The sequence below is a fragment of the Anomalospiza imberbis genome, chromosome 32 (assembly GCF_031753505.1).
Source record: "Anomalospiza imberbis isolate Cuckoo-Finch-1a 21T00152 chromosome 32, ASM3175350v1, whole genome shotgun sequence".
In the NCBI taxonomy this organism is placed as follows: Eukaryota; Metazoa; Chordata; class Aves; order Passeriformes; family Viduidae; genus Anomalospiza; species Anomalospiza imberbis.
Window position 1 is genome coordinate 1,229,114 of NC_089712.1, and position 9,543 is coordinate 1,238,656.

The 9,543-nt window shown below is 52.9% G+C and overlaps 1 long non-coding RNA gene across 1 annotated transcript; it reads right to left on the reverse strand.

The window, feature by feature from the left end:
• Positions 1 to 202: 202 nt before the first annotated feature.
• Positions 203 to 1,279, reverse strand: LOC137463942 (uncharacterized). Its single transcript, XR_010994031.1, has 3 exons — positions 1,151 to 1,279; positions 883 to 1,003; positions 203 to 284 (listed from the first exon to the last, which is right to left on the reverse strand). It is a non-coding gene; the product is annotated as an uncharacterized lncRNA (long non-coding RNA).
• Between the last annotated feature and the right edge of the window lie 8,264 nt (positions 1,280 to 9,543).

The following is a 9,543-nucleotide window of genomic DNA, read 5'->3' on the forward strand; positions in this document are numbered from 1 at the left end:
GGCAACTATGGACATCTACAACTATAACTGCACATCTAAAAATATAAATATATACACCTAAAACTAAAAATAAATTAACTAGACAAATCTCTGTCTATGTAGATAGATAAATATAACTACATAAACCTACAAATACAACTACATATATCAATAAATATAACTATACACATCTATAAATATAACTAGAGACAGAGGAATTCTACCTGCCCAGTGGTCACAGGCTCTCCCTCTGTCTCTTCCTGGCGCACAGGGCAGCCCTCCTGGACACGTTGATCACATGGGATCTGGGAAGCAAAGGGAACACTGAGACAATACTGGCCCTTGTTCAAGCGCCCCTTGAGCACCAATTGTCCTTCTATCAGGGACATTAAAAGATGGCCTGAAAGGCAGACTCTCACTTGGCAATTTGAAGCCTGCTCTATAAAGAACAGGGATCCTTCCAAGTTGTCAAAACGGAACTGTGTAAAGTATTTAAGTATCCTAATAAAGTCTCAGCACCCACAGTGCAAATGGCACCCACGAGAGCTTGAAACACAGACAGTCCCAGTGACAGAGAGACCACAGTCCTCACTGAAATGGCTGAAGGCTGCTGGGGGCTGAGGTATCAACCAGACTGGGACACCCAGCTTGGTGGCACAACTCCCACAAGGTCAGGTTTATTCCCTGCTCTCTTGCCACAGCAGAGGACTCAGTGCCCAAGCCTCTGGCGAAGCCTGGAGGGCAGGGCTCGGGCAGGTTGTGCATGTGCCTTTGAACTAAAGGCACCAGGAAGCACCAACCCTGCAGACAAGAACTCAACTCTTCTCGTCTCCCTTCCTGCCAGAGGCAGGCTCAGAGCAGCCGTCTCACACCTCTCTAAACCAACGGGGGCTCTGTCCTTACCAGGCTCCTCGGGCTCTGGGGAACTGTTCTCGCAGCTCTCGGTGCCAGATGAAGTTTCCTCTGCTGCAGCCCCGTTCACAGGCTCCCCTCCTGAAGACTCAGGGGCAACATTCATATTGCCCTTGAAAGAACAATAGAAAAAAAGAAAACTAAAGATGATTCAGTATTTTGCTGGAATCACATCAAGGATACGGTTACTCTCCTTCTCCATGTAACAGCGTTCAAAAGCTCTCAGCCCAGCCTCTTCCATTCCCCTCCAATGGGTTACCTGAGCAGAGGGAGACCTTTCAGGCAGGGATCTCCTGATCTCCCGGATCATTTGCTCGACGGCAAAGCCAAGATCCACTGGCGGCAATTGCTCTTCACCAGGTGCATTCCAGGCTGAGCCGGAGGCCGTCGATGCTGCACAACCTGCACTGCCAGGTGGAGCGCTGGGGGCTGAAGTGCCCGAGGTGGCTGCAAGAATCCAAAGACATTGGTCACACTCCACAATGTGGCTCTGGGACACTGATCTCTGTTGCTGCCTTGGATCAACCATCACAGGAAGCAGGCAGGAAAACCAGGCAGAGAATCTTTTGCCTTTCTAGGTGCCCCTTCTAAATAAGCTTGAGAATTTTGGGCCGAGAAGGACAGAGCCTTGTGGAAAAATACTTCAAACAGTCACTTTTCATGACCTTTTGGGGAAAAGCAAGGCTACAACTCTTTTCCTACCTCGCGGGTCGTAGGCTGGGGGCTGCTGCTCCCTGTGGAGCTGCTGGAAGCTGCAGGGCTGGATCCTGAGCACCTCCCGGTCGATCGGAGGCAGCTGCCCCCCGTAGAGCTGCTGGAAGCAGCTGCGAGGCCCCTCCCGCCCGAGCGGCAGCAGCGGCTCCCCGTAGAAACCGAAGAAGCCGCAGGGCGGGATCCGTAGCAGCTCTCGCTCGGCGGGGGGCGGCCGCTCCCCATAGAGCTCCTGGAAGCGGCTCGGTCCCTCCCGCCGGGCCGGCACCGGCCGGTCCCTGTGCAGCAGGTGGAAGCCGCAGGGCGGGCGCCGGGCGAGCAGCGGCCGCTGCCCGGGGGGCGGCTGGAAGCGGCCAGGCCGGGGGCTGCGCAGCTCCCGCCCGTCCGGCAGCGTCCGCTCCCTGTGCAGCAGCAGGAAGCCGCTGGGCGGGCGCCCGGGCGGCAGCGGCGGCCGCTCCCTGGAGAGCGGCTGGAAGCGACTGCGCCCGTCCCGCCCGTGCGGCAGCGGCCGCGCCCCGGGGAGCTGCTGGGAGCCGCGGGGCGGGCGCCTGCGGCCCTCCCGCCCCGCCGCCGGCCGCTGCCTGTTGGCCGCGCTCCGGCGCCTGATGCGGAGCAGGAGGTCGGGGCGGTCGCGGCGAAAGCAGGGGTTGCCGTAGTGGAGCCAAGCCCCGGCATCGCCCGGCGCAGCTGAGCCAACCCGGCCCGGCACCCTGCGGAAGCCGTAGCGGTAGAGCTGGCGCACGAAGCTGCGGAACTGCGTGGCCCTGAAGGTGTGCGGGGCCGGGCCCCGGGCGTCGCCCGGGCTGAGCAGCTCCCGCTCGAAGAGGGAGCGGTGGATGAGCAGCCCCCGGGCCCGGCTGTCCCAGCGCACGGAGCGGACGCGGGGGCTGTTCGCCAGGCGCCACAGCTTGGCGGGGAAGGCGCTGGCTCTGAGCCCGGCGGGCAGCGGCAGCTCCGCCATGGCGCCGCTCGCCGGCTGTCGCCACAACGGCCCCGGCGCAACGGCCGCGGCTGCGCCGGCGGCGCGCGGCCTGAGGGGGGCGCTGCGCTCGGGCCCGCGCGCGCCCAGCCGCACTGGGCGGGGCCGTTCCTGGGCTGTTCTTGTCAGGGGCAGTTCAAAGGCTGCAGGCGCATTGAGGAAGACATTCTACCTATTTGCATCTCCAACCTTTGAAAAGCCCTTGTGTATGAAAAGCTCTGCATCAGCACCAAAAGCTGATCGCAGTGAGACCCAGACGAATTAGCCTCAAGAGCTGCTCTTTGTTCCCTGCTCAGGGCTTGTTCTCTGATTTTGTGTGTCTGCTCCTTCCAGTGCAGGAACACAGGGAAGAGAAATTAGGATGTAAAACAAAGAAGTGGGATCCACAGGCCTGCACCTTGGTAGGTATAATAGATCTGGGATGGCCCCACATTCCTGACAAACTTGATGGGCAAGGCACTGAGGTCACTTTCGTTGCCTTCCCTTCCCCTGCCTCCCCCCTTCAGATAATCAGTTTTCTAGAAAGAGCTTTTTCTTTGTGTAGCATCTGGTACCTCACAACCTCCAACGTGAGTTGTTTAGAACACGTGAATATTGCTCCTATCATCAAAACACTAGGAAAGAAGTATTTCAGGCCAATTTCGTAAGTATTTTTATCAAGGCTTTTATGTTCTTATCTCTACACAGGAGCCCAGAAACATGTTATAAAAAAAAATGTAAAATGTCTATCATATCTTAAACAAAAATGTTTTGCTTCAAAGCTCCAAACACCAAATCCTTCAACAAATCAGACTTCATCTAAAAGCAAAAATATAAATGGAAAACTGTCAACCACCTAATAACTACTATTAAGCAAGTATTATTTCTGGTGGCTGTCTGAGGAGTTTCTCCCATGTCAAATGCAAAATACGGATTGCTCTGAATTAGTGCATCACCAACTGTGCCTTTTCCCAAAAGACTCAACTTACTGCTGCCCAACAAAGACATACTATTTTCTCCTTCAGCCACTGCTCCAGCCTGATCCCCTGGGGACAAGAGATTGCTGTGGGTTTCTGTGGGAAGGGGAGTGGAACAGGCACATCAGTGCCTGCAGACTGTGGCAGAGGGGAGGATCTGCTGTGACAGCAGGTGCACGGGAGACTGGAGATGAGGTTTTTTCTTTCTTGTCTAAGACACTGAATTTAGAGAATGTTTTCATAAAGAATACTGTCAACGCTTTACTCTTTTTACCCCAATACTTACTGGTCCTGATAAATGTTAATTACTTCCATACATTCTGTTTCTCGGTGGTTTAATTAAAAGCACAGAGAAACTCAGTTCTTTCAGAAATGAGCTTGAAATAAGCTGTTACTTTAGAACAAACCCAACATTTTCATTGTTTCTAAGTGTTAAAATGATGTCCACCGAGAGAAACTCAGTCACTTCCAAAGTGAGCTTGAAATAAGCTTTTGTTTTAAAACAAAACCAAGACTTTTTTCTTGCTAAGGGAGAACAGGAGTTTCCCAAACTCCTCCGTGGAACTAATACAAATTGTTTGAAGTATCCATTTCCTGCCAGGAGCAGAGGGATGCCAACCTGGGCAGAGTTCACCCAAAGCTCATTTCAGTAGAAAGGTGATACAAGAGTGACTGGGGACGGACAGAGGGGCTTTGCAGCTCTGCTGGGGCTGCAAAGTTCAGGCTGCTGTTCACAGCTGTGAAAGGAACTCCTGCTGCTGTAGCCAAGGTGTTTGAAGATGCAGACAGTTGTCAGGGTCTGTCTGAAAATCCCTCATGTATGCCTCACGACTGTCTCCAAGGACTGAGACCCCAGACCCTGAAAGTAGCTCTAGCCTGGCTGAGGTGGAAAGTCTGCCAAGCCTTAAGGACTGGTATGCGATGCCATGGGAACTCAGTGCGAGAACAATGGACTGGTCATGGTGGACTGAGCCCTAATCAGTTCGTCCTGTACCTTTGGTCCTGTACTCTTGGTCCTGCACCGACGCGACGGTTACAACTGGTTCCCAAAACAACGAGTCCACACCCACCGTGTAGCGCCGCTTTGGCCAGATGCCACCCGCTTTGAGGAACCCTATAAAAGACTGAAGGAGTTTTGAGGACTTTGTCCGGACCCCACCTGGAGAAGACAGCCTATGAGCATCTCGTCAAGCTCCGAGGGCCTCGTCTCTTCAGACTGGTAGCTATAATCCCCTTCCCCTCTTTCTCTATCTTTCACTCTATCTCTTTATTTCTCTCCCACTATCGCAGTTGTTGGCACTAAATAAAAGTGCATTTTTGTTTAAGCAAAGTGTTGTGTCCCCTGCTGTGTCTTTTGTGCTTTGAGATCTCCAAAAAGAACCTATCAGGGACCCTGCATGCATTTGCGGACCCTGACAATGGGTCCCACTGAGGGACACGACTGAGAAAGTGTCCCCAGGCCCCAGGCAGAGCAGAGAACTGGAGGCACCGATGACAGGTGGGGACAAAGAGAAGCCAAGTCTTGGTGCCCTGGGGCACAGCAGGGTCTGTGCCACCAAGGGCTGTCAGGAGACACCTTGTCCTGAGGCACTGGGGCCTCCTGGCACAGCTCCAGCCATGAAGTTTTTGTGCCATCCTGGCCTCCTGTTCTCTCCTCCAAGGAGTCCATGAGGAGCCTGTGTTGGGGATGGACCTCAGTGGTCCCATTTATGCTTTGAGACACTTTGGGGTTTTCTTCTGACTTTGGCTCCTGGAAAGTTTTGTGCAATCTCCTCTCGGGCCCTGAGGTTCAAGGGCTCAGCTCCAAATGCACCACGGGGCTCATGAGGAACAAACAAATCCTGAGAAACCATGGCTGTGCCTTGATTTCCCTCTTGTCTGAGGCAGTTCATCAGGAAGATTTTGTATTGGCTTTGCTTCTCCAATTTGAGATTTCTTGGCAAATGTGTTAATTACTGTGGTGGGTTCAGTGTTGGCTAATTACCAGGGCACTCACTAGAATATACTTACTAATTTCTTGCTCTGAGATAAGATTAGGAGAAAGGCAAAGTGGGCTCAAAACTTTAAAAGGGTATAAAGAAAAGTTTATTTATAGTAAGTAGAATAAAGAGTAATAAGAATCAGAACAAAACTTTCCGAACACTTCCTCTCTCCATACAACCTGACAATGTAAAGAGACAAAACCTAAAATTTTCAGTCAGCTTTCCACCTCTAGAATAGTCTTTCTTCAGTTCACTTAGGGAGAGAAGTTCCTGTTGTAAATGTTATGTGGACTTCTCCACAAGAAAACAGTTATCTCATGGCTTTTCATTTCCATGAAAAGCAGCTGCCTGCAATGGTGAAGTCCCTCCCATTTTTCACAGCTTTTCCCACAGCTGTGTTTATGGGCCATGCCAACTTATGAGGTATTAGTTTACAGATGAGCTGTTTAAGAGCAAAGGTTCTCTTCACTTATTTCTGAAATCATCTTCATCTCTGGAAACAGAGGTCTTCGTCTCTCCCTGGGGGCATAGGTTCTCATCACTCTGCTGTCTTTCATTGTTCAAACTTCTCATGGGATCACAGCTACTTCAACATTTCCTTACATTAGCATGGAGGCCTTTGCTGAACAAGTCATCTGCCAATTCTTTTCAATGTGTTATAGGGAAAAAGAGAGTCTGATGTATCAATTACATCCTTCTCCATAGCGTTACCAGAGGATTTCAGCCCCAAGATCAAGGCATCTCCTCATCCCTCCCATCTGGGACTCAACTTCCTCTTCACTGACCTCGGTGTCTTCATGTTGCCCCTCTGTGTGCCTGCACTTTGTCCTTTTCTCTCACTCGAGGGAGGATGGAAGCACTGGAAGAGTCAATATCTCAGCCGGGGCCTGCAGATGGTTCCGTGACCCCGGCTGGGCTCGGTACTTGCGGCCGGAGCTGTTTTACCATGGAGGTTTCTGCAGCGGCTGCGCTGGGGCTGTGTCAGGCTGGGCCGCGCTGGGGCAGGGCCAGGATCTCAGCAGCCAGGCCAGAGCACAGCAGCAGCACGGCCGGGGCCCATGGCTTCTCCTCCCCTGCCCGCTGGTTGCGGGCGAACCCCAAGGGCGGCAGAACCTTGGCCGAGCCGGCCCGGCCCGGGGCTGCTCCTGGGGCCCGGCGGATCCTGGCTGGGCCCGGGCTGGCGGCGGGGCAGGGCTCGGTAGCGGCCAGATGTCAGCAACCGCAGCCACGGCCCGGCCCGGCCTCGGCCCCGCGGCCTCCCCTGCCCTGCCCGGCAGCCGATGGGGCCTGGCGGCTCCCTGGGAAGGGGCCCAGCCCCACGGCAGGAGCCGCCCGGCCTGGCCTGGCTGAGACGGGGCTGGGCCGGCCTGGTCACCTCTTTGCTGGCCAGAAGGGAAACAGACCCAGCCAGGCTTCTCCATCTTTAACTTGTGTCTTCACAGAGGCGTGTGCAGTTTCCTTAGTGGTTTAACAGATTGTCAGCTCTCAAAGCTAATTACTTATTGTTTTTTTTTGTCGGACACCAAGGAAACTGCTAGCAGCTTCTCTCAGAACATCACTTCCATGATGCAAAACCACCACAACAGCACAGAGCACAGAGCTTCTTTGTCCATATGTAGTGGTCATGTGCCCAAGGCCCCAAAACCCCAGCTTGCAAGATCTCCGGGCCCTCTCCAGGATGTTTTCAAGTGAAAACATTCAGCTCATAATCTAAGAAAATCACCAGAGATCAGGGCCAGCCTGACCTGTCTGTCCTGGCTACTTTTGTCTGGGCACAATCCTTGGATATACGGAATTTGGGAGGCCAAAGTCTAATTTTTGCCATGGTCTTTGGCAAGAAGGCTGTATTTTATCCATAGGAAGGAAGGAACAGAACCCTCTGTTTCAGGGGCAGATGAGAGGTGACCCCTGGAGGCCAAGGCCAGCCAGAGTTCGCAGGTTTTTCTGAGAGATACCTTTGCATAGAGGATATTTTTTAGGGAGGATACCAATTTTGGCAATGGGCATCTGAAAAGAGGGACAGTCCTTTTCCATGGCAAGGAAAGCACAGAGCCCCAGTGCTCCAGGAGCTGATGAGAGGCAGCCCTTAACATTCCAACATCAGCCAGACCTGTCAGGTGGCCCTGGGAGGCCAAGCCAGCCAGACCTGTTCCATGTTCCCTCGGTTCCATGAGGCCCCACAGTGTCCCAATGGTCCCTTGCTTCCATGAGACCCTGAGGTGTCACAATGCCCCCTTAGTGACACGAGTCCCTGAAGGGTCAGAATGGCCTCCATGGTTCCATCAGGCCCCACAGAGTCATAATGGTCTCTGGGTCCATGAAGCCCCGCTGTGTCACCATGGCCCCTTGGTTCCATGGGCTCCAGTGGTGCCACAATGATCCCCTTGGTTCCATGAGGTCCCCACAGTGTCACAATGATCTCCATGGGAAGGAAAGAACCGAGCCCCAGTGTGGCAGGGGCAGCCACCAGAGGCCAAGGCCAGCCAGACTTGACGGTACTGGCAGATTTTGGCTGGAAGCAACCCTTGGATATACAGAATGTTAGAGGTGGAATCCCAGTTTCAGACATGGACACCTGCGAGTGGAGGACAGTTCTTTTCCATAGGAAGGAAAGCATGGAACACCGGTGTTTGAAGGGTAGATGGCCACCAGAGGACTAAGGCAGCCAGACCTCTCTGTACTGGTAGCTTTTTCTGAAAGCAACCCTTGGGTATAGGGAATTTTGGAGGTGGAACCCCAATTTTGGCCATTTCTGCATAGATAAGAAGGACGGTTCTTTTCCGTAGGAAGGAAAGAACAGAGCCCAAGTGTTTCAAAGGCAGAAGAGGAGAGAGGTGGCTCCTGGGAGGCCAAGCCGGCCAGACCTGCTTGTCTTGGCAGCTTTTATCATGAAAGGATCGTTGGATATATGGAATCTGGGAGGAGGAATCTCAATTTTGACCATGGACACCATGAGAAGAAGGACGGCTTTTTTCCACAGGAAGGAAAGCATCAAGCCCCAGTGTTTCAAGGCAGGTGAGAAGCAGCTCCCTAGAGGCCAAGGGCATCCAGACCTTTAAGTCCTGGCTGCTTTCACTGGGGAGCAATCCTTGGATGTACGGAGTTTTGGAGGTGGAATCCTAATTTTGGCCATGGGTGCCTGGTCAGGATGGATGGTTTTTTCCTATAGGAAAGAAAAGCACAAAATCCAAGTGTTCTGGAAGAAGATGAAAGGTGGCCACCCTTAGGCCAAGCCAGCCAGACCTGTCTGTCCTGGCACCTTTCCTCTAGGGGCTATCCTTGGACACAGGGCATTTTGGAAGTGGAATCTCAATTTTGGCCGTGGCGCCTGGACAGGAAGATGAGTTCTTTTCATTAGCAAGGAAAGCACAGAGCCCCAGTGTTTCAGAGGCACATGAGTGCCAGCCCTCAGGAAGCCAAGGCCAGCCGGACTTGTCTCCCCTGGCAGCTTTTGTCTGGGAGCTATCCTTGGATATAGGGAATTCTGGAGGCAGATGCCCCATTTTGGCCATGGGTGCCTGGTCGAGATGGATGTTTTTTTCCCATAAGAAAGAAAAGTACATGGTCCCAGTGTCTCAAAGGCAGATGAGAGGTGGCCCCTGGGTGGCCAAGGCAGCCAGACCTGTCTTTCCTGGCAGATTTCATCTGGGAACAATCTTTGCATATAAGGAAATTTGGAGAAGGAATCCCGTTTTTGGCCCTGGGTTCCTGGAGGAGAAGGACAGTTCTCTCCCACAGGAAGGAAAGCCACAAGCCCCAGTGCTTCAGGGCAGGTGAGAAGCAGCCCTTGACATGCCAAGGTGTCCTAGTTTAGGGCAATTTTGGGAGAAACACTCCAGGAGGAGCCCCCAGAAACAAACCCCCCCACAGCCCCTCCCCTTCCTGGTTTGGGAAGAATTTCCTTGGGGAGAAGTGGAAAAAAACCCTGTTTTTTCAACAAGCAAAACACTCCCCAATACAAAAAAAAAAAAAAAAAAAAACCCCGACTAACTAATAAGCAAAAGCAAAAGCAAGGGCAACGCGA